Source organism: Bos grunniens, chromosome 5, assembly GCF_055505025.1.
Source record: "Bos grunniens cultivar Pamir isolate PY7600 chromosome 5, Bosgru_T2T1.0, whole genome shotgun sequence".
Taxonomy (NCBI): domain Eukaryota; kingdom Metazoa; phylum Chordata; class Mammalia; order Artiodactyla; family Bovidae; genus Bos; species Bos grunniens.
This window is the reverse complement of record NC_141169.1, coordinates 38,271,097-38,295,666: the sequence shown is the minus strand read 5'-3', so window position 1 is coordinate 38,295,666 and position 24,570 is coordinate 38,271,097. Positions and strand designations below refer to the sequence as shown.

Here is a 24,570-nt window from a genome sequence, read left to right as displayed (position 1 = left end):
TTAATGTATTTGGGATTTTGTGCTTAAATTTCTTATAGCTTGTTATTTAATAAAGAAGTTAACTGTCATATTTGCTGCAAATTTGTTTTTCCTTTGGTAATTTATATTATACATGTTTTACCTATGATTTAAAAATTTTAATGTAGTTAAGTCTGTCTATATTTTCAATTTGTACTTTCATTAAATTTTAAATATACTTCTCACTCTTGGTCTGCTCCTCCACTCACCCAAACATTTAGTGTTGTACAATTCCATATTATCTTCTAAGATCTTATGGTTTAATATTTTTACAGATAACATATGGGATTTTATTCTAGTATATGAAGTAAAGTGAAAATCTGTATATATATATTTCTAGATTTTTAACCTAATGTCCTCAGAGCATTTAATTTTGTCTTTTCCTTTCTTTTCTTTGCATCTAATAGCATTTTTAGGCATATTGTATTAAAAATGGCAATCATATTTAACATTACTTTGTTTCTAATTTTAGTAAAATGGACTAGATTTTGTTACCAGTATTTTATTAACTATTGGTTAAATTAAATATTGCTTATCATTAAAATAAAATATCCTGATTTTTTAAAAAGAATTTTTGAATTAAGTTTAGATTTGAAGTTTTATCAGATAATTTTTGTAAATGTTTCAGAATGACCTACAGATGTGAAGGTATGTCTTATTCACCCTGGTTTTCATTCACTTATGAATTCCTAAAATAAATATTTCTTGGCTTTGACAAACTATATTTTTAACCGTATACTGAATATTTTGCTGAGACTTTTTCACATCTTATTAATAAGGGCTTGGTTTATAATTTTATTTGGTGTTTATTTTTGGCAGAGATTTGATTTCAGAAAAACATTTGCTTAGAAAATTTAGGGGAAAGCATTTCATCTTTGTGTTTCCAGGAAATATTTATGTGGCATAGAACTTTTCTCTGACAACTTGAAATAATTTTATTCTCAAAAGCATCTCGACCTGAAGCCATTTGGGGCAAGTATTTTTTTTTTTTTTTATGTTGTTTTCAATTTCTATATGTTATTGCTCTCTGAAAGAAAGTGAAAGTGAAAGTTGCTCAGTCCTGTCTGACTCTTTGAGATCCCATGGATTATACAGTCCATGGAATTCTCCAGGCCAGAATACTGAAGTGGGTAGCTGTTTGCTTCTCCAAGGGATCTTCCCAACCCAGGGATTGAACCCAGGTTTCCCACATTGCAGGCAGATTCTCTACCAGCTAAGCCACAGGGGAAGCCCTATTGCTCTCTGCGTACTTTATATTTTCTGTTTTTATTTGTGATTTATTTTTTCCCAAAAATTACAGTTTAGTTTTCTTCTTTCTCTTTCTATTTGCTCAGTAATGTCCGACTTCTGCGACCCCATGGACTAGACAGTCCATGGAATTCTCCAGGCCAGAGTACTGGAGTGGGTAGCCTTTCCCTTCTCCAGGGGATCTCCCCATCCCAGGGATTGAACCCAGGTCTCTCGCGTTGCAGGCAGATTCTTTACCAGCTGAGCCTTAGTTTTCTTAAAATTCATTAAATAAATTCTTTATATAAAAGTTTCACATGCTTAATGTTTTAATTGTTGTCTGCTTTATTGTTGTTATTGTTCAATCACTCAGTCGTGTCTGACTCTTTGTGACCCCATGGATGCATGGAAGCACACCAAGCTTCCCTGTCCTTTACCATCTCCCGGAGCTTGCTCAAACTCATGTCCATTGAGTCGGTGATGCCATCCAACCATCTCATCCTCCATCATCCCCTTCTCCTGCCTTCAATCTTTCCCAGCATTAGGGTCTGCTTTATATATATATTTAAATCTTATTTACTTACTTTTTAACTTTATCCATTAAATTTGCTAACATATTATTTGAAAAAAGCTTATTTACTTATTTTATTTATTCCACATTTGCTTGTTTCAATGCAGTAATTTCTATTTTATACACTGTCACTTATTTTTATCTGTTCTCCTTAGGACTGTTAATACCAACAGCTTGAGTTAAATGCTTATTCCATTTATTCTTTATCTCTTTTGAGATAAAAGATTATTTTTGTATTTTAATTGTTCTTTAAGTTGTGTGCTATTTCATTTTTTATTTCTTACTTGATCAATGATTAATTAAATCTTTTCCATAGTTTTGATTGGCACTTTTATTATTATTGCCTTGAATTTTTATTTATAATTTTGAGTTTTCCTTGTGTTGTGGTGCAAAAAATTACAGAGCAAATATTTCTCATTTTTGGAATTCTAGTTGTTCATAAATATAAGCTCGATTTTAAATGTTGAAGATGATGGTTTTTTTTAAATTAAATTGATAATCTTTGATACATCTGGTACGTCAAATTTTAGATTAAATAAATTTTAAACATTTTCTATATCTTTAAGTCATTGATTTTGTCTCTTATTCTACCATAAATCTACTAATAACAAGCTGAACTGTCTACAGTTTTGATTTGTCAGTTCCTTATTGTCTTTCAAGCATGTTTGACACATTATTGGTACTTAACCATTCTCCTTGAATATGCTTTTTTGGTACATTCTACCTCTCTATAATGATTTTATCTCATTTAACATTTTTCCCCTATAAGTGCTTCCTTATCTAGTATTTCTCCAGCCACTCTTGCTTTTTTTATATGTATTTTACACATTCTCTTATGTTTGCTAATCCTTTAACTTTCAACTGTCTGTCTTTACATTTCTTTCACCTTGTATCTATCCTTTAATATACAGAATGTGTTTTATTGACTTTTATCTTCAAAAATTTACAAAACAGCATTAGTTTTTAACTATTTTAGTGTATTTGTGATTCATAAAACTTTGGCACTTGAACATGAAAATAGAACAACTTTAACATTCAGTTCAGAAACATTTTAACATTTAATTCATGATCATTTACAAGTAAGATAAAACTGCTTGCCTAGCTAGTTGCATGCTCATCACTGGGCAATTTTCTAACCCTAGTTTCATTTCTTCTGAGTTTCCTTTGCCAGCATCTTCCCCTCTCCAGAACCTTGAAGCAAGTGGAGTTCTTAAGGGCTCAGTCTGAGATCCTTCCTCCGTAAGAAGTGACAGATGAGTTGAGATCTGAAATGTAGGTAGGAGTTAGTCTCACAAATTGTGTGGCAATGATTTCATCCCATCTTGTGCCATCAAATAACATTTATATGTAGTCATTTCTAAATCATCTCAGGAAGTCCAAGAGGATTTCTTCATACCTCATTTCCTCTTGCATACAGATTTCTCAGGAGGAAGGTAAAGTGGTCTGGTATTCCCATCTTTTTAAGAATTTTCCACAATTTGTTGTGATCCACACAGTCAAAGGCTTTGGCTTATTTTGGTCAATAAAGCAGAAGTAGATGTTTTTCTGGAATTCTCTTGCATTTTCTATTATCCAATGGATGTTGGCAATTTGAACTCTTCTGCCTTTTCTAAATCTAGCTTGAACATCTGGAAGTTCTAGGTTCATGTACTATTGAAACCTAGTTTAGAGAATTTTGAGCATTACTTTGCTAGTGCGTGAGATGAGTGCCATTGTGCAGTAGTTTGAACATTCTTTGGCATTGCCTTTCTTTGGGATTGGAATGAAAACTGACCTTTCCCAGTCCTGTGGCCACTGCTGCATTTTCCAAATTTGCTGGCATATTGAGTGCAACACTTTCACATCACCTTTTAGGATTTTAAATAGCCCAGCTGGAATTCCATCACCTCCACTAGCTTTGGTTGTAGCTTCCTAAAGCTCACATGACTTCAAACTCCATGATGTCCAATTCTAGGTGAGTGACCATGCCTTGTGGTTATCTGGATCATTAAGTTTTTTTGTTTTTGTTTCTTGTATAGTTTTTCTGTGTATCCTTTCCATCTTTTCTTAATCTGTTCTGCTTCTTTTATGTCTTTTCCATTTCTGTCCTTCATCATACCCATCCTTGCATGAAATGTTCCCTCGATAGCTCCAATTTTCTTGACGAGATCTTCAATCTTCCCCACTTTGTTATCTTGTACCATATTTCATTTTGCTTTCATGATCTCCTTTTAGTTTCTTCAATAACCTGAGTTCTTTCATAGGATTCTTCCACACTGTGCCCTCTGCCTGGAATGTTCTTCCTATATGCTTCATGAAAATCATGCTTTCTTCTACCTGCAGTTCTCAGGTCACCTGTCACTTCCTCAGAGAAGCCTTTCCTAATGCCATTGTGTACTATATGCTTCACACTCTCCATCTGTATTTCCTCTCATGGTAATTTATACATTTATATTTACTTGTGTTAATTTGTTTAATGATAGGAAGCTTTGAGATGGGCGCCAATGATTCCTTACCTCCTGGTTTCATGCCCTAGAATAATCCTTTGAGGATGGGCTGGACTAGTGACTTGCTTCTAATGAATACAAATCTTTGGGAGCCATTTTTGATGCCATGTTACTTCTGTTCTATATTCTGACTGGCTGGCTCTGGGGAAAGCCAGCTGCCATGTAAGCTTCCCTTGGATATGCTCAGTGGCGAAAAATTGAGCCAGCAGTCATCAAGAAACTGAGGCCCTCAGTCCAACACTCCATAAGGAACCGATTCCTGCCAACAGCATCAGAGTTACCATCTTTCCCCCAACATGTCAGGAAACAGCTTTGGTAAAAGGTTAACCAGTCTTTGCCACAATAAGGCTGGCTGACTTCATTTCCCATTCTCATTTTTTGAGACAAAACCTATTCCTCAGCTAGTAAACTGGTGATTTGTTACTTAATTAATTGATTCAATAAGTGCTTACAGAGTGACTGCTATGTTCCAGTTACTGAGTTAGGCATAGGAAGAAAGCAGTGTATGAAACACACAAAACCCTTCTGTTGGTGCAGTTTATGTTGTAGAAAGTGGATACAGAGGTTGCAAATGTAACATATGTTACATACTGATGAATGTTCTGGAGGCAAATACAGTAATGGGAGCAAGGAGTGTCAGAGTGGGATTCTGGGTCACTATTCTATTTTGGGTGTGGTCAGAACATTACTCCCTGAGAAGCTGATATTTGAACAGCAACTCCAAAGGAGAGAGAGAGAGAGTCACTCAGCTTCCAGGAGAAACATGTTCCAGGTAGATGAAAATCCTATATAAAGTCCTAAAGTAGGCATACATGAATCCTCCAAGACTATATTGCATTCTGGATATTTACCAAAGGCAGGGATGATAAAATCTGACTATTGATTGCATGTGGAATGTGAGAGAATGAGAAACTTGAAGATATGTCTAAGGTTTCCTGTTGAGTGTCTGGATGAACGAAATTACCTTTCATTGAAATAGAAGAGTCTGTGGTTTGTGGGTTTTTTGTTTTTTTTTTTTTGAGGGAGGGTGTGGATAATTGCAGCTTATTTTGTACTCATGTTTTGGGATCATGTGTTATCATTCACTTTTTTTTCCACCTGTTGATCTTTTCAGAATGTCCCATTACCCACTACTTGTCAGGCTCACTCCCACAGGTGATATTGTATTCCATGGAGGCATCACCTTCTCTGGGTGCCCCCTGCTCTAGTAAATCTCATGCTTATCTCAGTTATGTGCTGTGTCGGCTGTGCTTGGTCATTGAGTCGTGTCCAACTCTTTGTGACCCCATGGACTGACAGGCTCCTCTGTCCATGGGGATTCTCCAGGCAAAAAATACTGGAGTGGGTTGCCATACTCTCCTCCAGGAGATCTTCTCAACCCAGGGATCGAACCCAGGTCTTCCACGTTGCAGGTGGATTCTTTATCATCTGAATCACCAGGGAAGCCCTATCTTGGTTACAAACTTAACAACTGTTTCGTCCAATTCTTCCTGATTAGAATGCAGGCTTCTAGAGAATAGGAACTATGTTCTATTTATCTTTTCAAATCCAGCGCCTAGCAGAGTGCCAGTTACTAAGCTGGTAGTCAATAAAAATAAGTGTTTTTGAATAAGTGAACAAAATGATTTAAGAAACTGAACAATTGAGGTAATGCAAAGAGTAAAGCATCTTCCACATATGGACAGTGTGTGGTGAACTTCAAATGGATAAAAATTGCTGAGACAGGGAATGTGCAGCTGTGTTGGGCTGGAAGAGAATAGTGGGGAGGGGAGGGGCTCCAATTATGCTAACAGGCTTGGCAAGTGTGTTGATAACAACACTAACAGGTTGTGATCAGAGCACCTCTTTTGTCCTTGATAGTGTGCTTTTTTTTTCCCGCCAAAAACAGAACAGGGATTCTGTTTGATTTCTTTTTTCCCATGTAAATCTAATTTAGAGGAAAACTTTTCCACCTAACTTTTAGGATATTGCCCCTCCCCCACCAACTTATGCTGAAGAATTTATTCATCTTTATGTTGATTTTTTCTGCTTATTCACTCGTGAGTAATTAGAAGAGTTAGGCTGTGCTGCTGTCTCATGTTCCCTTATGTGAGATTACATAAGCTTGCTCATGAGATTGAAAAGTCTTTCAACATATTTATTAGTCACTTGTAGTTTTTGGTGTTATTTTTTCTAATTGTGTTTAGTTTTTAAATTTCTATGCTTGTTATTCTTTATTGACTATCTTGAGCTGTTTATACCCACTCCAGTGTTCTTGCCTGGAGAATCCCAGGGACAGTGGAGCCTGGTGGACTGCCGTCTATGCCGTCGCACAGAGTCGGACACAACTGAAGCGACTTAGCAGCAGCAGCAGCAGAGCTGTTTATATATTAACAGAAAAAATTAAGTTTTCAAAAATTTGTCATTAAACATGACTAAATTATTTCTAGTATTTAGATCAGATCAGATCAGTCGCTCAGTCGTGTCCGACTCTTTGCGACCCCATGAATTGCAGCACGCCAGGCCTCCCTGTCCATCGCCAACTCCCGGAGTTCACTCAGACTCATGTCCATCGAGTCAGTGATGCCATCCAGCCATCTCATCCTCTGTTGTCCCCTTCTCCTCCTGCCCCTAATCCCTCCCAGCATCAGAGTATTTTCCAATGAGTCAACTCTTCGCATGAGGTCGCCAAAGTACTGGAGTTTCAGCTTTAGCATCATTCCTTCCCAAGAAATCCCAGGGCTGATCTCCTTCAGAATGGACTGGTTGGATCTCCTTGCAGTCCAAGGGACTCTCAAGAGTCTTCTCCCACACCACAGTTCAAAAGCATCAATTCTTCGGTGCTCAGCCTTCTTCACAGTCCAACTCTCACATCCGTACATGACCACAGGAAAAACCATAGCCTTGACTAGATGAACCTTTGTTGGCAAAGTAATGTCTCTGTTCTTGAATATGCTATCTAGGTTGGTCATAACTTTCCTTCCAAGGAGTAAGCGTCTTTTAATTTCATGGCTGCAGTCACCATCTGCAGTGATTTTGGAGCCCAGAAAAATAAAGTCTGATGCTGTTTCCACTGTTTCCCCATCTATTTCCCATGAAGTGGTGGGACCGGATGCCATGATGTTTGTTTTCTGAATGTTGAGCTTTAAGCCAACTTTTTCACTCTCCTCTTTCACTTTCATCAAGAGGCTTTTGAGTTCCTCTTCACTTTCTGCCATAAGGGTGGTGTCATCTGCATATCTGAGGTTACTGATATTTCTCCCAGCAATTTTGATTCCAGTCTGTGTTTCTTCCAGTCCAGCGTTTCTCATGATGTACTCTGCATATAAGTTAAATAAGCAGGGTGACAATATACAGCCTTGACGAACTCCTTTTCCTATTTGGAACCAGTCTGTTGTTCCATGTCTAGTTCTAACTGTTGCTTCCTGACCTGCATACAGATTTCTCAAGAGGTAGATCAGGTGGTCTGGTATTCCCATCTCTTTCAGAATTTTCCACAGTTTATTGTGATCCACACAGTCAAAGGCTTTGGTATAGTTAATAAAGCAGAAATAGATGTTTTTCTGGAACTCTCTTGCTTTTTCTATGATCCAGCGGATGTTGGCAATTTGATCTCTGGTTCCTCTGCCTTTTCTAAAACCAGCTTGAACATCAGGAAGTTCACGGTTCACATATTGCTGAAGCCTGGCTTGGAGAATTTTGAGCATTACTTTACTAGCGTGTGAGATGAGTGCAATTGTGTGGTAGGTTGAGCATTCTTTGGCATTGCCTTTCTTTGGGATTGGAATGAAAACTGACCTTTTCCAGTCCTGTGGCCACTGCTGAGTTTTCCAAATGTGCTGGCATATTGAGTGCAGCACTTTCACAGCATCATCTTTCAGGATTTGGAACAGCTCAACTGGAATTCCATCACCTCCACTAGCTTTGTTCGTAGTGATGCTTCCTAAGGCCCACTTGACTTCACATTCCAGGATGTCTGGCTCTAGGTCAGTGATCACATCATCGTGATTATCTGGGTCGTGAAGATCTTTTTTGTACAGTTCTTCTGTGTATTCTTGCCATCTCTTCTTAATATCTTCTGCTTCTGTTAGGTCCATACCATTTCTGTCCTTTATCGAGCTCATCTTTGCATGAAATGTTCCTTTGGTATCTCTGATTTTCTTGAAGAGATCCCTAGTCTTTCCCATTCTGTTGTTTTCCTCTATTTCTTTGCATTGATCGCTGAAGAAGGCTTTCTTTTCTCTTCTTGCTATTCTTTGGAACTCTGCATTCAGATGTTTATCTCTTTCCTTTTCTCCTTTGCTTTTCACTTCTCTTCTTTTCACAGCTATTTGTAAGGCCTCCCCAGACATCCATTTTACTTTTTTGCATTTCTTTTCTATGGGAATGGTCTTAATCCCTGTCTCCTGTACAATGTCACGAACCTCATTCCATAGTTCATCAGGCACTGTATCTATCAGATCTAGGCCCTTAAATCTATTTCTCACTTCCACTGTATAATCATAAGGAGTCCCTGTTAAATTGGCTATTTCTCATTTAAATACCTACCATGACCAAGAGATCTGTTTCAAGGACAGACAACTCATTTGGGATAATAAGATTTACACAATTCTGGTAAAACTAGCAGTGTAGTTTAAAAAAGTCAGAGTATATGCAAATGTAATCATTATAACTGAATAACAAAGACATTAGTATATTTCTTTTTATTACTTGATTGTACATAACACTATAACTTATTTAAAGAGATATATTAAGCTTGGGAATGAAGACTTAGGCTGTGGAATTCTTTCCAACTGCTCCGTTCTTTATAATTGCAAGATTTAGAAATAGTATTGTAAAAAATTAACAAACAGAAAACTCAAATTAAATAGAGTTTACAAACCAGCAGGGGGAGCTCTCATGTCCTGTGACCTTGGCAGAAGCCAACAGGGAAAAGACCTCCCTCTTCCCTGGCCAACAACTCAACTAATGAAAAGCCACAGATTCTGTTTTTGTAGCCCTCTCAACTTCCTTTTTCCCTCTGAAAAGGTGTTCTTCCCTGGCCTTGTGGGAACTTGCATATAAGTTCACCGTAGTTGCTGACCTCAAATTTCAATTCTCTGCTAATTCTGAATAAACCCATTTTTTTTTTTTTTCTAGAGAAATAACTAACTGGCAGTCTATTTGTTTTAGATCAACATTTTCTGGCCCATAAGGGATGAGAGGAGACTTCTGATGGCTCCAGGGATGGTGAGCGAAAAGATGAGCTACTCACAATTGAGCCGTAGTTGCCTACTGCTGTTCTCACAGATCCTAGAGTTTGAAGTCTTGTCTTTCTCTTGAATCTGAGCTTCCACCCTCTTTGTGTCCGAAGCTCTCCTGGCTGTGTTTGGGTCTACGTTAAGGTTTTGCCCTTTCTGGTTAAGGCATTTGGGGCTGATTTTGAGATTAGACTGTTTCAGCTGAAATTGGTTAGATTTTTGACCCATTCCCTCAGGAATAGGGGCTGTTTCATTGAAACTGTGCTCTTTTCAGTCATTGGTCTATTCCTTAAGAATAGGGGCTGTTCTATGGGAATTGCCTTAAAAGCCCTTGGCCTGGCTCCTCCATGACAAATTTGTCCCCCTGCTACTGGTTGGTATTAAGTTTACAGGTTGTTTGAACTGTGTGTGTTGTAGGATGTTTGAGGTGTAATTGGTTTAGGCTATCTGAAAATTATTCTCTTATTTTAGAGAAAAACCTCTGAGAAATAGGATCCCAGTTATTTAAATATTATGAGGGCACCACTCACCCACTCACAGGAACTCTGGCTGATTTTATATTTAAAACCCATAGTCCTTTTGACCAAAGGCAATTTAGAATATCAATGGCAATTATGGGGAACTTTCGAAACCCCCAGACTTAGTCTTCTTAAAATTGATTTGAACCACCATAGCTCAAAAATTCCAGAACTGAATAAAATGACTATTTCAATTGGTAATTTTAGGCTTCCAAATGTTATCAGGAGCCTAACATTGCTTTTCTGAAATAATGTTTTAAGCTGAACTGAGGCAAACAAACAAAGAAGAAATAGATTCTGAATCTTCAGGCTCTTCTTCCTTGGCATTTTTTCTCAGGCTCTGCCTCTGGTGCCATCCTCCTTTTTCCCTTCAATGTCTCCTATATCTCCACTGTACCCTCAACTCCCCCATACTAATTCTGTCACTGAACCTTCATTCTTCTCTAAAACTCTCTCCACCCCCTTTGTCTTGAACTTCTGAGAAACTGTCCATTTAAACTTAAGCCTTCTGAGGATCTACAGGGTTAAACCCTTATTTTTTATATTCCTTGGAGAAAGCCGAATTGCAAGCATAGTCAAAGATTTTCCCAAAGTAATAAAAGATCATCCCAGATTAGCTGAAAAATTTAATATAATCATTCAAATGATCAACTTCATTTTTCTGGCTTATATCAGCTGGCTCATAGGTTTGTCAATGAAGACTAGGCCCAGCTTTGGATGAAAACGGCTAGTTTGGAAAATTCTAAGAGGATTTTAGAATTACAGCTGGGAGACCATCCTGCTATTTTTAGGTTTATATGATCCAGATTCTGTAATTTCTAGGTTACCTCATCAAGAAATTCCTAAGGCTTTCCCAAAGCCTGTTGATTGGAGCAAAATTCCAACTTGTAAAAAAATTCTAATGAACCTATTCATGACTATTACAGTTGACTTCAGATTGTTTTTAGAGAAAATTCTTGTCTTCCTTCAGATGTTGATTCCACCTGAGTAGACTTTTAACTCTGTGTTTATTAATGAGCTGAACTGGGACCTTTACCTTGTAGTAAAAATGACCAGGATGGCATAGGAAACTATGTCTAATCCAGATTTAATCAATCTAGCAATCCAGCTTTCCTGTACTCTAGGTGAGTCATCTGAAAGGAAGACCACTAAAATTGTTAGTCTTAAACTGTAGCGGTTGGAGGTTTATAAATGAAACCTTCTACTCCCTGCTATTATGCAAATAGCCAGGACATTGGAAGAAAGATTATTACAAATTCAAGCACGCCAGGTGCCTTCAGATCTCTAACCAACCTTTCCAGCATCTTCCCATTTCTTAATGATGAGGCTCTAAGGAACTACAGAGGCTCTTCCAGATCCTCCTTAATTGGAGAAAAATCCCTCCAGATTGGGGATGAATTCTAGTCCTAACAGCAGTGCCACACTCAAGGTGCCCAACTCCACTACAGTAAAATAGCCTCTGCCTCAGATCACTAAAACAGTTCAAATAGAGGGGCTTTCTCATGAAATCCTGTTTCTGAACCTGTTCCATTTTGTTAGGCCCTTTGTGAGATATATACCCTTTCCTCCTTAGCTCCTCTGCACTTATCCATTTGTAGGCTCCCCTCCCTGCTTGTTCCTTGCAGAGTAGCTTGGTGGCCTCCTCTGATGATTTACTTGTAGATTCTTCCTGGGCTCATACGCATGTGCCAGAGATTGCATAAGGCCCTGGGGACACTCACACAGTATGATCAACATCCAGGTCCTGGAGAATTCCCAGAGTGGGATTCACTTGTAAAAAGAGGTGAAGAGCTTGGCCTGGTACACATGTGCTAGACATCATCAGAGCAGCAGAGATAGAGTGAAGGAAGAAACACCATCTTCATGAGCTCACCATTCTCACTCCTGATCCAGATTAGAGCCTGAAAGGCACATAGATTAGTGGAGGACCCAACAAGGCCTGAATCAGCTAGTTTCCACATCTGAACTAGATCTCAGCCCAGAGGTGTATTTATCAGACATTTATGGGGTCCAAGGCAGTTCCCACTGACCCATGTCTGACTTGATTCCTGTTCTCCGCCTCTCACCAGTTTTCATGAAGGAAACTGCCTGGTGTGTCACAATAGATGGAGATGGCAACCAAACGAAGAAAGCTACTCTCTGTGGACATTTAGAACAGTATCAATGCCATTCTCTCTCAAGCCTTTATGCTTGCATCCACTTAGAAGGAGCACAGATTTTTATTGTACAGATGGCCATGGTTGGATGCAGGTGGTGATGCAGTACTGATTCTCCTCATCTTAAGACTTAGGAATCCATCATTCCTCTACCTTCCCATGGCCTGGTTACCTTTTGTTTCTTCCTTCTGCTTCTCTATACCTTTTCCCTATTAATGCCTTGCCCAAGGCTCTTGGTCCTGCTTTTTCCCATGGAATCCGCCACTGCTCTCTGTGGATTTCTAGTGCCCTTGCTTCTGGTGCACTCATTTTAGCATTCAGCTGCACACAGCTAAGATTCCTTCAAATATCACTGGGAAACTGTGACCTACGGACAAAGGATTTCTAGAACAATCTTGTTTTGTGAAGCTTGTTTCTATGGGAGAGAAGAGATTTTTTTAAAATAAGCAGTCTCATTTTTGTCTTGTGGGAAAAAAATATCAACACCTATAAGGCAGTCAAATTCAATTGAGATATATGTATTTAGGATTCAAGATCCAAAAGGATCCTCAAGCCATAATTTGCTGCATTTTTATATTTATACTGACTTAAAGCAACTTCTTTGATTTGTTGCTTGGGGAAGCTGGTAGAAGAAACTAAGGTCCTATTTCCTCTGGCAGGTTCCACATGACACAAGTGGGCACACTCCTGTCACACTGCCAAGTTTCTTTTTCCCCACCTTGCAACACACAACCTCCACTTCATCCTAATAAAAAGGGAGCTTAGTGCCCACCCTGATGTTTAACACTCACCCTAAAGAAGACCTCTAGCTGCTCTCTTCATTTTGTACAGGGTTTCTTGCCCAGCACAAAGAAACTGGGACTGTCATAACTGGTAGGAAACAGACTTTCCACGAGACAAAGACAATCCTATTCTTGGCAATATTTTCTGAAGCAAAACATTAGGCCTCAGTTGGTGAACCTTGGAGTGAAATTGTCCCAACTCTGCCTGGAGGCTCCTTCTTTCTCAGATTTCTTCAGTATTGGCTGAAGCATGTAGATCCACCAGGGCGTACCAACAAAAGCAAGGTGCTTTGCCTCAGCACTCCAGCTAAGATGGGGGAAGGATTGAATCTAAGGCCCCTACAATGAGAGAGCTTCGGATATGTGGAGGACAGGAAGGAAGCTACATTTGAGAAAGTACCCCTTTAATGCTGATGTTTCTGGGGGAACAAGGGCTGGGATTACTGAAATCTCAGGCCTGGCAAGTGGCCTACACAGGAGGATCGGGAAAAAGGATTAAAATCGTAATCGATGCCAAACTCATAGTAGAAGTTTAGAGTCTCTCCAGGAGGCGGGGTGTGAGAGGAAGGGCATTGTGTTTGGAACTGAAGGGTTAATCTACAGTGCCTGGTTCCCCTTTTGCTGGTTGTGCAATTCTGCATAATTTATCCCCCTCTTTTTTCTCATAAGTTAAATAAATACAGTTGTAGATTCTTTTCTTGTGTACAATCAATCAAAATGTCATGAGCTGAATGTAAAGACCTACTCAAGAATTGAAGGTTTATTATTAAATGAAGTGATTATTATCCCAGTAATAGGGATTGTGAAACCCAGTTTTGTCCACTTAGAACTCTATTGAAAATTTTCCTGAATGTCAATGGTGATTTTTTCCTGCCTTGTTGAGGTATAGTTAGTATATAGCATTCTGCACATATTTAAGGCCTACGATTTGATAAATTTTGGCATGAATATTACAATATAATAAAAATTATATCTGGTCTCTGTCTCTGGTCCTTGGCATAGACCTTCAAAAATCTTTAAAATTTCCTGAGTGGTAAGATTGCCTTTGTTATCCCATGATGTGGCTATTGTGGGGTCTTAAGTAGCTTCAGGGGGGTAGTGAAAGACCAATTGCCTGGTCAGATGGTTGTAACCTTGAGCCAAACTCCAGGGAGGGGAAAGGGCTGGAGACTGACTTCAGTCACTTGGCCAGTGATTTAATCATGCCTGCACAATGAAACCTCAATAAAAACTTTGGACACTGGTGCTCAGTAGAACTTCCAGGTTGGTGAGCACATTGATGTGCCGGGAAGGTGATGTAGAAAATCTGTCCAGGACTCCACAGGGAGAGGATATGGAAGCTTTGCTCCCAGAACTCTTGTAGGCTTCACCTAGGTGTATCCTTTATAATAAAACTGTAACTGTAAGTATAGTGTTTCCTTAGTTGTATTAATTGTTTCCAGGGAATTACTGAGCCTGAGGGGATCCCTAAATATATAGCCAGACTGTGAAAAGTGTGGGAGGCTTAGAGATACCCCAACTGTGTCTCCTGTCTGACAGTTTTGTGGGTGACTTTGTCCTAACTTGTAGGGTATGATGCCAACTTGAGTGGTTAGCAGAATGCTTCTGCTGTACTCTTAGTTAGGAGGGAGACAGAGCATTTGGTGTCAGAAAGATATGATTCATTAGAAGGACCCTGACTCACTGAGACATATGATTTGGAAAGAGAGAGGATAAAAGGGTAGGGGATAAGAATCTTTTGATTCCTGGGTGGCCAAAATATTACCTGTGGTATGAAATAGCAGCTGTGCTCCTATCATTTACTCAAACTAAAACTTAATAGAATTTAGAGATGATTCACCCAACTCCTGAGGAGCTGGCCCACTGGATGCATAAGTAAAATAATAAGAAAAAGATTAAATATTAAATTCCATGGTTATTGTTATCTTTAACAGCTAAAGTGAAATTAAAACAGTACTGAGTCAGATCTTGGTGCTGACCAAGTTCAGAATATGGTCAATCTTAGCTATCATCACTGGCCTCAAAGCTTTCCCCAAAGGGAAGAGTTATGTTTAGACAATAGAGAGTACTTCTGAGATCTCTGGTCATCAAAAAGGTCATCCAAACTGGGAACATGGTAAGACCATGAAATTACCAAAACCAGGAGTTATAGTATGAAGGACTTTTCTCATTTTTTTTGGATTGGTATCATCAACTTCCTGAAGAACTTTTACTGAAATGGAATGTGTGAGGGTCTAATTTGGGGACCGTATCTTTGGTTTTAAATATTACAGAGTGAAAGAGTATGTTTGGGCATTATAGAGCAATCATAGATGGCTATGAATAAACAAAGGTCCATATAGTCAAAGCTATGGTTTTTCCAGTAGTCATGTATGGATGTGAGTGCCATAAAGAAGGTTGAGCACTGAAGGATTGATGATTTTGAACTGTGGTGCCAGAGAAGACTCTTAAGAATCCCTTGGACAGCAAGGAGATCAAACCAGTCAATCCTAAATGAAATCAACTCTGACTATTCATTGGAAGGACTGACACTGAAGCTGAAGCTCCAGTATTTTGGCTACCTTATATGAAGAGCCAACTCATTGGAAAAGACTCTGATTCTGGGAAAGATTGAGGGCCAGAGGAGAAGGGGTCAACAGAGGATGAGATGGTTGGATGGCATCATTGACTTAATGGACATGAGTTTGAGCAAACTCCATGAGATAGTGAAGGATAGGGAAGCCTGGCGTGTTGCAGTCCATGGGGATGCAGAATCGGACACAGCAGAGTGACTAAACAACAAAAACAATAAATAATTCAGACACATTGCAGGTTATCCTCAAGTTAACATCTATCCTAGTGGACTAGGTAAAAGGCATTATAGAGTTTGTTTACTCTGAGAAGGGGAACTGTCTGTCTCCCTGTACATAAATGCCAAGTGGTACATCTCAGAAGAAGTAGCTAATATGCTTTGCATGCAAGTCATGCTAAACTGGCTTTATGGTGCATGCATGTGTACTTAGTCATTAAGTAGAGTCCAACTCTTTGCAAGCCCATGGACTGTAGCCCACCAGGTTCCTCTGTTCAAAGGGTTTCCCAGGCAAGAATACTGGAGTGGGTTGCCATTTCCTTCTCCAGGGAATCTTCCCAACCCAAGAATCAAACCCATGTCTCTTGCATTGGTAGGCAGATTCTTTACCACTGAGCCACCTAGAAAGTTGACTTTATGATGATCAAGATACTAATCCATGAAACATGCCCCTTTTACAAGTCACGGTAAGTGCTGTAATTAAAATACTCTTTTGGTCTGGAAGACCATATAACCTCGCTGCTGCAAAATTGAACAGCTGTCCAAAATGACTTACTGGATTTTTCTGTCTCAGTTTCCCCTTATGGGTCTTATAGATGCTAATAGAAATAGATTAATTAACACAAAAATGAGAAAAAGCAGAAGAGATATGCAAGAGACTCATCCTGATAGAATGGAAATCTTTACATGTGTTTAAGGAATGGGGTGAGTAAAGTAGACATTAATAGGGTTGAAGCAAAGGTCCTCATGGAGCACTATCAAAGGATGAGTAGACCAGTGATATCTCTTTTTGATCCTCAACACTAAAGGTCCTTAAATATGTCTGTCCACCCTATGTGACTCAGTTTGGAGGAATATTAAAAAGTCAGAAGACAAAGACTACATTGAGAAACACAACCTGAATTACTTTGGACCACAGCCAAGTGGATTTCAAGCAGATTTATCAAGCTAAATATTGACAAAATGTCCAGTGTATCTTGGCTCAATCCTCTGCTTGGGGACCTGAAGCCTTATGCTTATGACTAAGTGGAACGACTAGGAAGTGGAGAAGAGAAATTTCTCAGACTTCTTGACAAGGGAACTTCACGAACTGTTTAGTACCAGAATCTGTTGGTGAGAACTTAATGGAGCCTACAATTAAATTGAAAAATCATAGAAATTCAAGAGTTGACAGGATTAAGGTGAAAACTTTGGATGGAACTTGGAATTTTTACATATGCCCAGTGGAAAATAGTTGAATCTGTTTTACCAAATTTATTATAGAGATGGATATTGTGTCTGGCTGAGGAGTGCTTCCTCTACGTTTCATTATAAAACAAAAGGCACACATAACACCACCGTTCAGCAATATTGGACACGATATATGGGAATGCATAGGAATGCCAGAGCCCATACAATACAAAATAGAAGTGGAATGTTGGTACAAACCCAATTCTCTGTGCAATAACTTTGTATAGAGTGTAGACTCGGGTTTGTGGCAAAATCCTATGAGCTTTTCTCCCAGTGACAACTGCTGGGATCATGGACTAGAAAATTTCCACTTGAGGAGAAACTACTACCTTGCTTTTAGACATTAATTCACCCTGTCCCTGTGACTGAAGGACATAAAATAATATTGAAACCCATAATACCTTGGGTGATAGTAGAGTGACACTCTAATGTGGAAGGCAATGCCCAGATGAGTTCCATAATAAAATGGAAATAGTTTTGTCAAGAGTGTGCTATGAAGGTAATGCAAAGAACTTCTCAGCATAATCATAAGTAGGTACATTCTTTCCCCCTAGATCTGACTTTGGAACACACAAGGAGCTGCCTGATTCTATTGCCACTCAGACAGTGCCCTATTATTAGCTCTTGATTGACCAACACAGAGCTGCTCAACTTTTGGTTATCAGTTCCAAAGTGGACTGTTTGGAAGTCTACCACTCTGATTAAGGAAGGTAAACATAAATTAGCTCAATGGGCTAACTTGCATGCTTTCTGATCCTATGTTTAGGTTTTTACTGATGCATGGATGGTGACCTGGCCATATGGTCAGGCAGGAGGGCAAAGGGAAACCCATCTGTTAGAAGGATGCCCAAATACGCTTTCACTCTACCTGGCCAAAGGGGGTTAACAGTGAATGCGCCTGTATTGTTTACTGGTAAGAATAGTCCATTAGCTCTGTACACATGGAGAGATGGGGAAATAATAGTTAAGGTTAAAGGAATAAACACATGGGTCATACAATGAGGGAAATCCAGTATCCTTCAAGAAAAAACTCTTAGTTCAATTATGTCAGATGTTTGAAAGGGTGAAACCATGTACAGCTGAGACCACTCCTTTTAGAACCTGACAACTTCAAGAAGTCTGCAAACCTGTGTGACCTTGCCCCAGGAAACATTTTGGTCATAAAATTTGATGATGGGTTGGACTAATTTTAAATGCTTGAAAGGAACTCAGTACAGTGCCAGTACCTTCTAACATTTACTTGCAGATTACATCTCTTATATTGCAATACAGTCTAACACTGGCATTGTTGGTAAATATATGATATTAAATTTGATAGTCAATTAGGGAAATACATTTGAGGTATCATCTTTACCCCACACTTGCTCCTCCAAGTATTAGGAGCTCTGCTTCCAGGACCCTCTTAGATCCTGCCCTATGTGTATTTTTCATAATGAAAATGTAATAATAAGGATAGTACATTTCTGAGTTCTGTGACTCATTTCAAGTGAACCATATCAGACCTGATGGGTCACAGTAACCCTTGAATCTATAGCCAGTTTTTTGGAAGTGTGGGTGTCCTGGAGAACCCTAGCCAGTGGCTGGTGTCTGAGAAATAAGGCAGCTTATGGAAGATTTTGTCCTTAACTTTGGGATCTGACAGTAACTCTGGGTGCTTAGTGTCAGAATGGCATTGTAGTACATCCAACTAAGGTGGACAGAGGACACTCATATACCCAGGAAGCAATGGTGAAGTGGGATTTTTTTGATGAGAAACGTAAAAATTGACTCTTGCAGTTTGCTGTACAAGGCAGGTAGAATTCCAAGGGAAAGACACAGACATGCCCACATTATTTACCACAAAACTCACATATAGGCACACCCCAACCCCCATGGCATATATCCATACATCTCCAAGGAATACAACTGCTTATGGGAACAAAGCCATGGTTTTTTACCTATAAAATAATTTTCTTTCTCACCACCCTCAATCTTCATTCCCAGCAGAAAGGGAGAATCACGTTAATTCTCTAAACAAAAGCCATCAAGGAAGACTCACATTAAAAAAAATTATTTATTTTTTTAATTGAAAGACAATTGCTTTACAGAATTTTGTTGTTTTCTGTTAAACATCAACATGAATCAGCCATAGGTATACATATGTCCCCTCCCTCTTGAACTTCCCTTCCAACTCGCTCTCCATCCCACCCCTCTCAGTTCAGTTCAGTTGCTCAGTCATGTCTGACTCTTTGCAACCCCATGGACTGCAGCACGCCAGGCCTCCCTGTCCATCACCAAGTCTCAGAGTTTACTCAAATTCATGTTCATTAAGTCAGCGATGCCATCCAATCATCTCATCCTCTGTTGTCCCCTTCTTCTGCTGCCTTCAATCTTTCCCAGCATCAGGGTCTTTTCAAATGAGTCACCTCTTCGCATCAGGTGGTGAAAGTATTGGAGTATCAGCTTCAGGATCAGTACCTTCCAATGAATATTCATGACTGCTTTCCTTTAGGATGAACTGCTTGGATCTCCTTGCTGTCCAAGGGACTCTCAAGAGTGTTCTCCAACACCACACTTCAAAAGCATCAATTCTTCAGTGCTCAGCTTTCTTTGTAGTCCAACTCCCACATCCATACATGACTACTGGAAAAACCACAGCTTTGACTAGGCAGAACTTTGTTGGCAAGGTAACATCTCTGCTTTTTAGTATGCTGTCTAAGATGGCCATAGCTTTTTCCAAGGAGTAAGTGTCTTAATTTCATAGCTGAAGTCACCATCTGCAGTGATTTTGGTGGTGTGTTGCTCAGTTGTGTCCAACTCGTTGTGACCCCATGGACTGTAGCCTACAAGGCTCTTCCCTCCATGGGATTCTCCAGGCAAGAGTACTGGAGTGGGTTGCCATTACCTTCTCCAGGGGATCTTCCCGACCCAGGGATCGAACCTGGGTCTTCTGCATTCCAGGCAGATGCTTTAACCTCTGAGCCACCAGGGAAGCAGTGATTTCGGAGCCCCCCAAAAATGTTTGTCACTGTTTCCACTGTTTCCATCTATTTGACTTGAGGTGATGGGACCAGATGCCATGATCATAGTTTTCTGAATGTTGAGTTTTAAGCCAGCTTTTTCATTCTCCTCTTTCACTGTCATCAAGAGGCTCTTTAGTTCTTCTTCGCTTTCTGCCATAAAGGTGGTGTCATCTGGATTTCTGAGGTTATTGATATTTTCCCCAGCATCTCAATTCCAGCTTGTGCTTCATCCAGCCCAGTGTTTCTCATGATGTACTCTGCATATAAGCTAAATAAGCAGGGTGACAATATACAGCCTTGATGTACTCCTTTTCCTATTTGGAACCAGTCTGTTGTTCCATGTCCAATACTGTTGCTCCTTGACCTGCCTACAGATTTCTTAAGAGGCAGGTGAGGTGGTCTGGTATTCCCATCTCTTTCAGAATTTTCCACAGTTTATTGTGATCCACTCAGTCAAAGGCTTTGGCATAGTCAATAAAGCAGAATTAGATGTTTTTCTGGAACTCTCTTGCTTTTTTGATGATCTGACAGATGTTGGCAATTTGATCTCTGGTTCCTCTGCCTTTTCTAAAACCAGCTTGAACATCTGGAAGTTCACGGTTCACATACTGTTGAAGCCTGGTTTGGAGAATTTTAAGCATTACTTTACTAGCGTGTGACATGAGTGCAACTGTGCAGTAGTTTGAGCATTCTTTGGCATCGCCTTTCTTTGGGATTGGAATGAAAACTGACCTTTTCCAGTCCTGTAGTCACTGCTGAGTTTTCCAAATTTGCTGGCATATTGAGTGCAGCGTTTTCACAGCATCATCTTTTAGAATTTGAAATAGCTCAACTGGAATTCCATCACCTCCACTAGTTTTATTCATAGTGATGTTTCTTAAGGCCCACACTTGACTTCGCATTCCAGGATGTCTGGCTTTAGGTGAGTGACTGTCATGAAGATCTTTTTTGTACAGTTCGTCTGTATAGTCTTTCCACCTCTTCTTACTATCTTCTACTTCTGTTAGGTCCATACCATTTCTGTCCTTGATTGTGCCCATCTTTGCATGAAATCTTCCTTTGGTATCTCTCATTTTCTTGAAGAGATCTCTAGTCTTTCCCATTCTATTGTTTTCCTATATTTTTTTGCACTGATCACCCCTCTAGATTGATATAGATCCCCTGTTTGAGTTCCCTGAGTCACAGAGCAAATTCTCATTGGTTATCTATTTTGCATATGGTAATGTAAGTTTCCACGTTACTCTCTCCATACATCTCACCCTCTCCCCTCTCTACCCCTTCGTGTCCATAATTCTGTTCTCTATGTCTGTTTTTCCCCTGTTGCCCTGCAAGTAAATTCATTCTTTCCATCTTTCTAGATTCCATATATATGCATTAGTATATGATATTTATTTTTCTCTCTCTGACTTATTTCACTCTCCATATAGGCTCTAGGTTCATCCACCTCATTAGAACTGTCTCAAATGCATTCCTTTTTATAGCTGAGTAATATTCCACTGCATATATGTACCACAGCTTCTTTATTCATTTATCTGTTGATGGACATCTATGTTGCTTCCATTTTCTAGCTATTGTTAAGTAGTCCTGCAATAAACATTGGGGTACATATCTTTTTCAGTTTTGGTTTCCTTAGGGTATATGCCTAGGAGTGAGATTGCTGGGTCATATGGTGATTTTATTCATAGTTTTTTTTAAGGAATCTCCATACCAGATGGCCCACCTTTCTTATCATCTGTTTTCCCCACACTCCCAGGAAATGACTGACCCAGAATAAACGCAGATTTTTTTTCTCATGAGGTCATCTGCAGTTACAGAAAAGAAAACACTATAAAGATCAGGTCATTCTTTGTCCTGTTTGCATAGATCTTTTGTTCTCTTGTTGACTTTACAAAGCTGCATGGGAAACAGTGGTCATGACAAAATAACCTATAAGCAAGAGCAGAGAACACCTGCACATACCAAAGACATGACCTTCCCTTGAAGAATGTGTCTCTTAAGTCTATCTTGGTTCAAAACTATAATTTTTCCTCTTAATTGAAGAGGAAAAATCTGTGCTGAAGAAATGTCACCTACCAACAGTTTATAACCTGATGCTCCTGTACTTGAGTGCCTCTTGAATCAGCCAACAGTTCATCAGTGATTATCCTTCCAGCCCTCCATGGAAACAGTAACTAACCTCTATAATGTACATGATAAGTTTTCATACCTGAACTAGACTAAGAAAAATATCAAGAAAGCAATATTTCTATCTCAAAGACCATCTTAACTTGGCGTTAGATGGGCTTGCTCATCTACCCTGCCAACAGGTTGTCTGGAGGACTAGGGGATGTAGATGAATGTTTAAGAACATTGCTAGGACTCCTTATGCATTTCTTTAATCCAGTTATGTATGAATATTGTAAAAACAGTATTGGACATCACCAAGCTAATATCCAACTGGTACTATGAACTTTTATTTGTTTCTGTCCCTAAGTTATGACTCTTCTAGAATTTGAGTATTTCTAGGGTTGTGATATCAAATACCACTAAAATGTCTCCTCTGTTCTTGTTTGTTAGGTCAATTCTAAGGAATAATCCAAACCATGTCAGAAATTGACTAGGTTACCCTTCTTCTTGCCTCCAAACTCTTAGAATCTGCCAGCTGACCAGAAGCATCTGATCTTTCTATGTGCCTTTTAGACATGTCTCAAAATGGCTAAACTGACAAAATGTGGTCCACTGGAGAAGGGAATAGCAAACCACTTCAGTATTCTTGCATTGAGAACCCCATGAACAGGGTGAAAAGGCAAAAAGATAGGACATTGGAAGATGAACTCCCCAGGTCAGTAGGTGCCCAATATGCTACCGGAGATCAGTGGAGAAATAACTCCAGAAAGAAAGAAGGGATGGAGCCAAAGCAAAAACAATACCCAGTTGTGGATGTGATTAGTGATAGAAGGAAGGTCTGATGCTATAAAGAGCAATATTGCATAGGAACCTGGAATGTTAGGTCCCATGAATCAAGGCAAATTGGAAGTGGTCAAATGAGATGGCAAGAGTGAACGTCGATATTTTAGGAATTAACGAACTAAAATGGACTGGAATGGGTGAATTTAACTCAGATGACCATTATATCTACTACTGTGGGCAAGAATCCCTTAGAAGAAATGGAGTAAGCATCATGGTCAACAAAAGAGTCTGAAATGTAGTACTTTGATGCAATCTCAAAAACAACAAAATGATCTCTGTTCATTTCCAAGGCAAACCATTCAATACCACGGTAGTTCAAGTCTATGCCCTGACCAGTAATGCTGAAGAAGCTGAAGTTGAACAGTTCTATGAAGACCTACAAGACCTTCTAGAACTAACACCCCCAAAAGATGTCCTTTTCATTAGAGGGGACTGGAATGCAAAAGTAGGAAGTCAAGAAACACCTGGAGTAACAAGCAAATTTGGCCTTGGAGTACAGAATGAAGCAGGGCAAAGGCTAATAGAGTTTTGCCAAGAGAAAGCACTGGTCAAAGGAAACACCCTTTTCAAACAACACAAGAGAAGACTCTACACATGGACATCACTAGATGGTCAACAGCAAAACCAGAATGATTATATTCTTTGCAGCCAAAGGTGGAGAAGCTCTATACAGTTAACAAAAACAAGACCAGGAGCTGACTATGGCTCAGATCATGAACTCTTTATTGTCAAATTCAGATTTAAATTGAAGAAAGTAGGGAAAACCACTAGACCATTCATGTATGACCTAAATCAAATCCCTTATGATTATACAGTGGAAGTGAGAAATAGATTCAAGCGACTAGATCTGATAGACAGAGTGTCTGATGAACTATATATGGAGGTTCATGACATGGTACAAGAGACAGAAATCAAGACCATCACCAAGAGAAAGAAATGCAAAAATTCAAAACGGTTGTCTGAGGAGGCCTTAAAAATGGCTGTAAAAGGAAGAGAAGCAAAAAGCAAAAGAGAAAAGGAAAAATATGCCTGTGTGAATGCAGAGTTCCAAAGAATAGCAAGAGGGGATAATAAAGCCTTCCTGAGTGATCAGTGCAAAGAAATGTAGGAAAACGATAGAAAGGGAAAGACTAGAGATCTCTTCAAGAAAATTAGAGATACCAAGGGAACATTTCATGCAAAGAAGGGCTCAATAAAGGACAGAAATGGTATGGATCTAACAGAAGCAGAAGATATTAAGAGGTGACAAGAATACACAGAAAAACTTCAAAGAAGATCTTCACCATCCAGATAATCAAGATGGTGTGATCACTCACCTAGAGCCAGACATCCTGGGATGCAAAGTCAAGTGTGGGCTTTAGGAAGCATCACTATGAACAAAGCTAGTGGAGGTGATGGAATTCCAGTTGAACTATTTCAAATCCTAAAAGATAATGCTGTGAAAATGCTGCTCTTAGTATGCCAGCAAATTTGGAAAACTCAGCAGTGGCCACAAGACTGGAAAAGGTCGGTTTTCATTCCAATCCCAAAGAAAGGCAATGCCAAAGAATGCTCAAACTATTGCACAATTGCACTCATGTTACATGCTAGTAAAGTAATGCTCAAAATTCTCCAAGCCAGGCTT

The 24,570-nt window shown here is 39.3% G+C and overlaps 1 long non-coding RNA gene and 1 other non-coding gene across 2 annotated transcripts in view; one reads left to right on the top strand and one right to left on the bottom strand.

Annotated features, from left to right (window-relative positions):
- LOC147371783 (uncharacterized) overlaps positions 1-24,570 on the top strand; it is a 91,574-nt gene that overhangs the window by 59,112 nt on the left and 7,892 nt on the right. The window lies entirely within an intron of this gene.
- Positions 19,895-19,966, bottom strand: TRNAS-GGA (transfer RNA serine (anticodon GGA)). The gene has a single exon. It is a non-coding gene; the product is annotated as a tRNA-Ser (tRNA).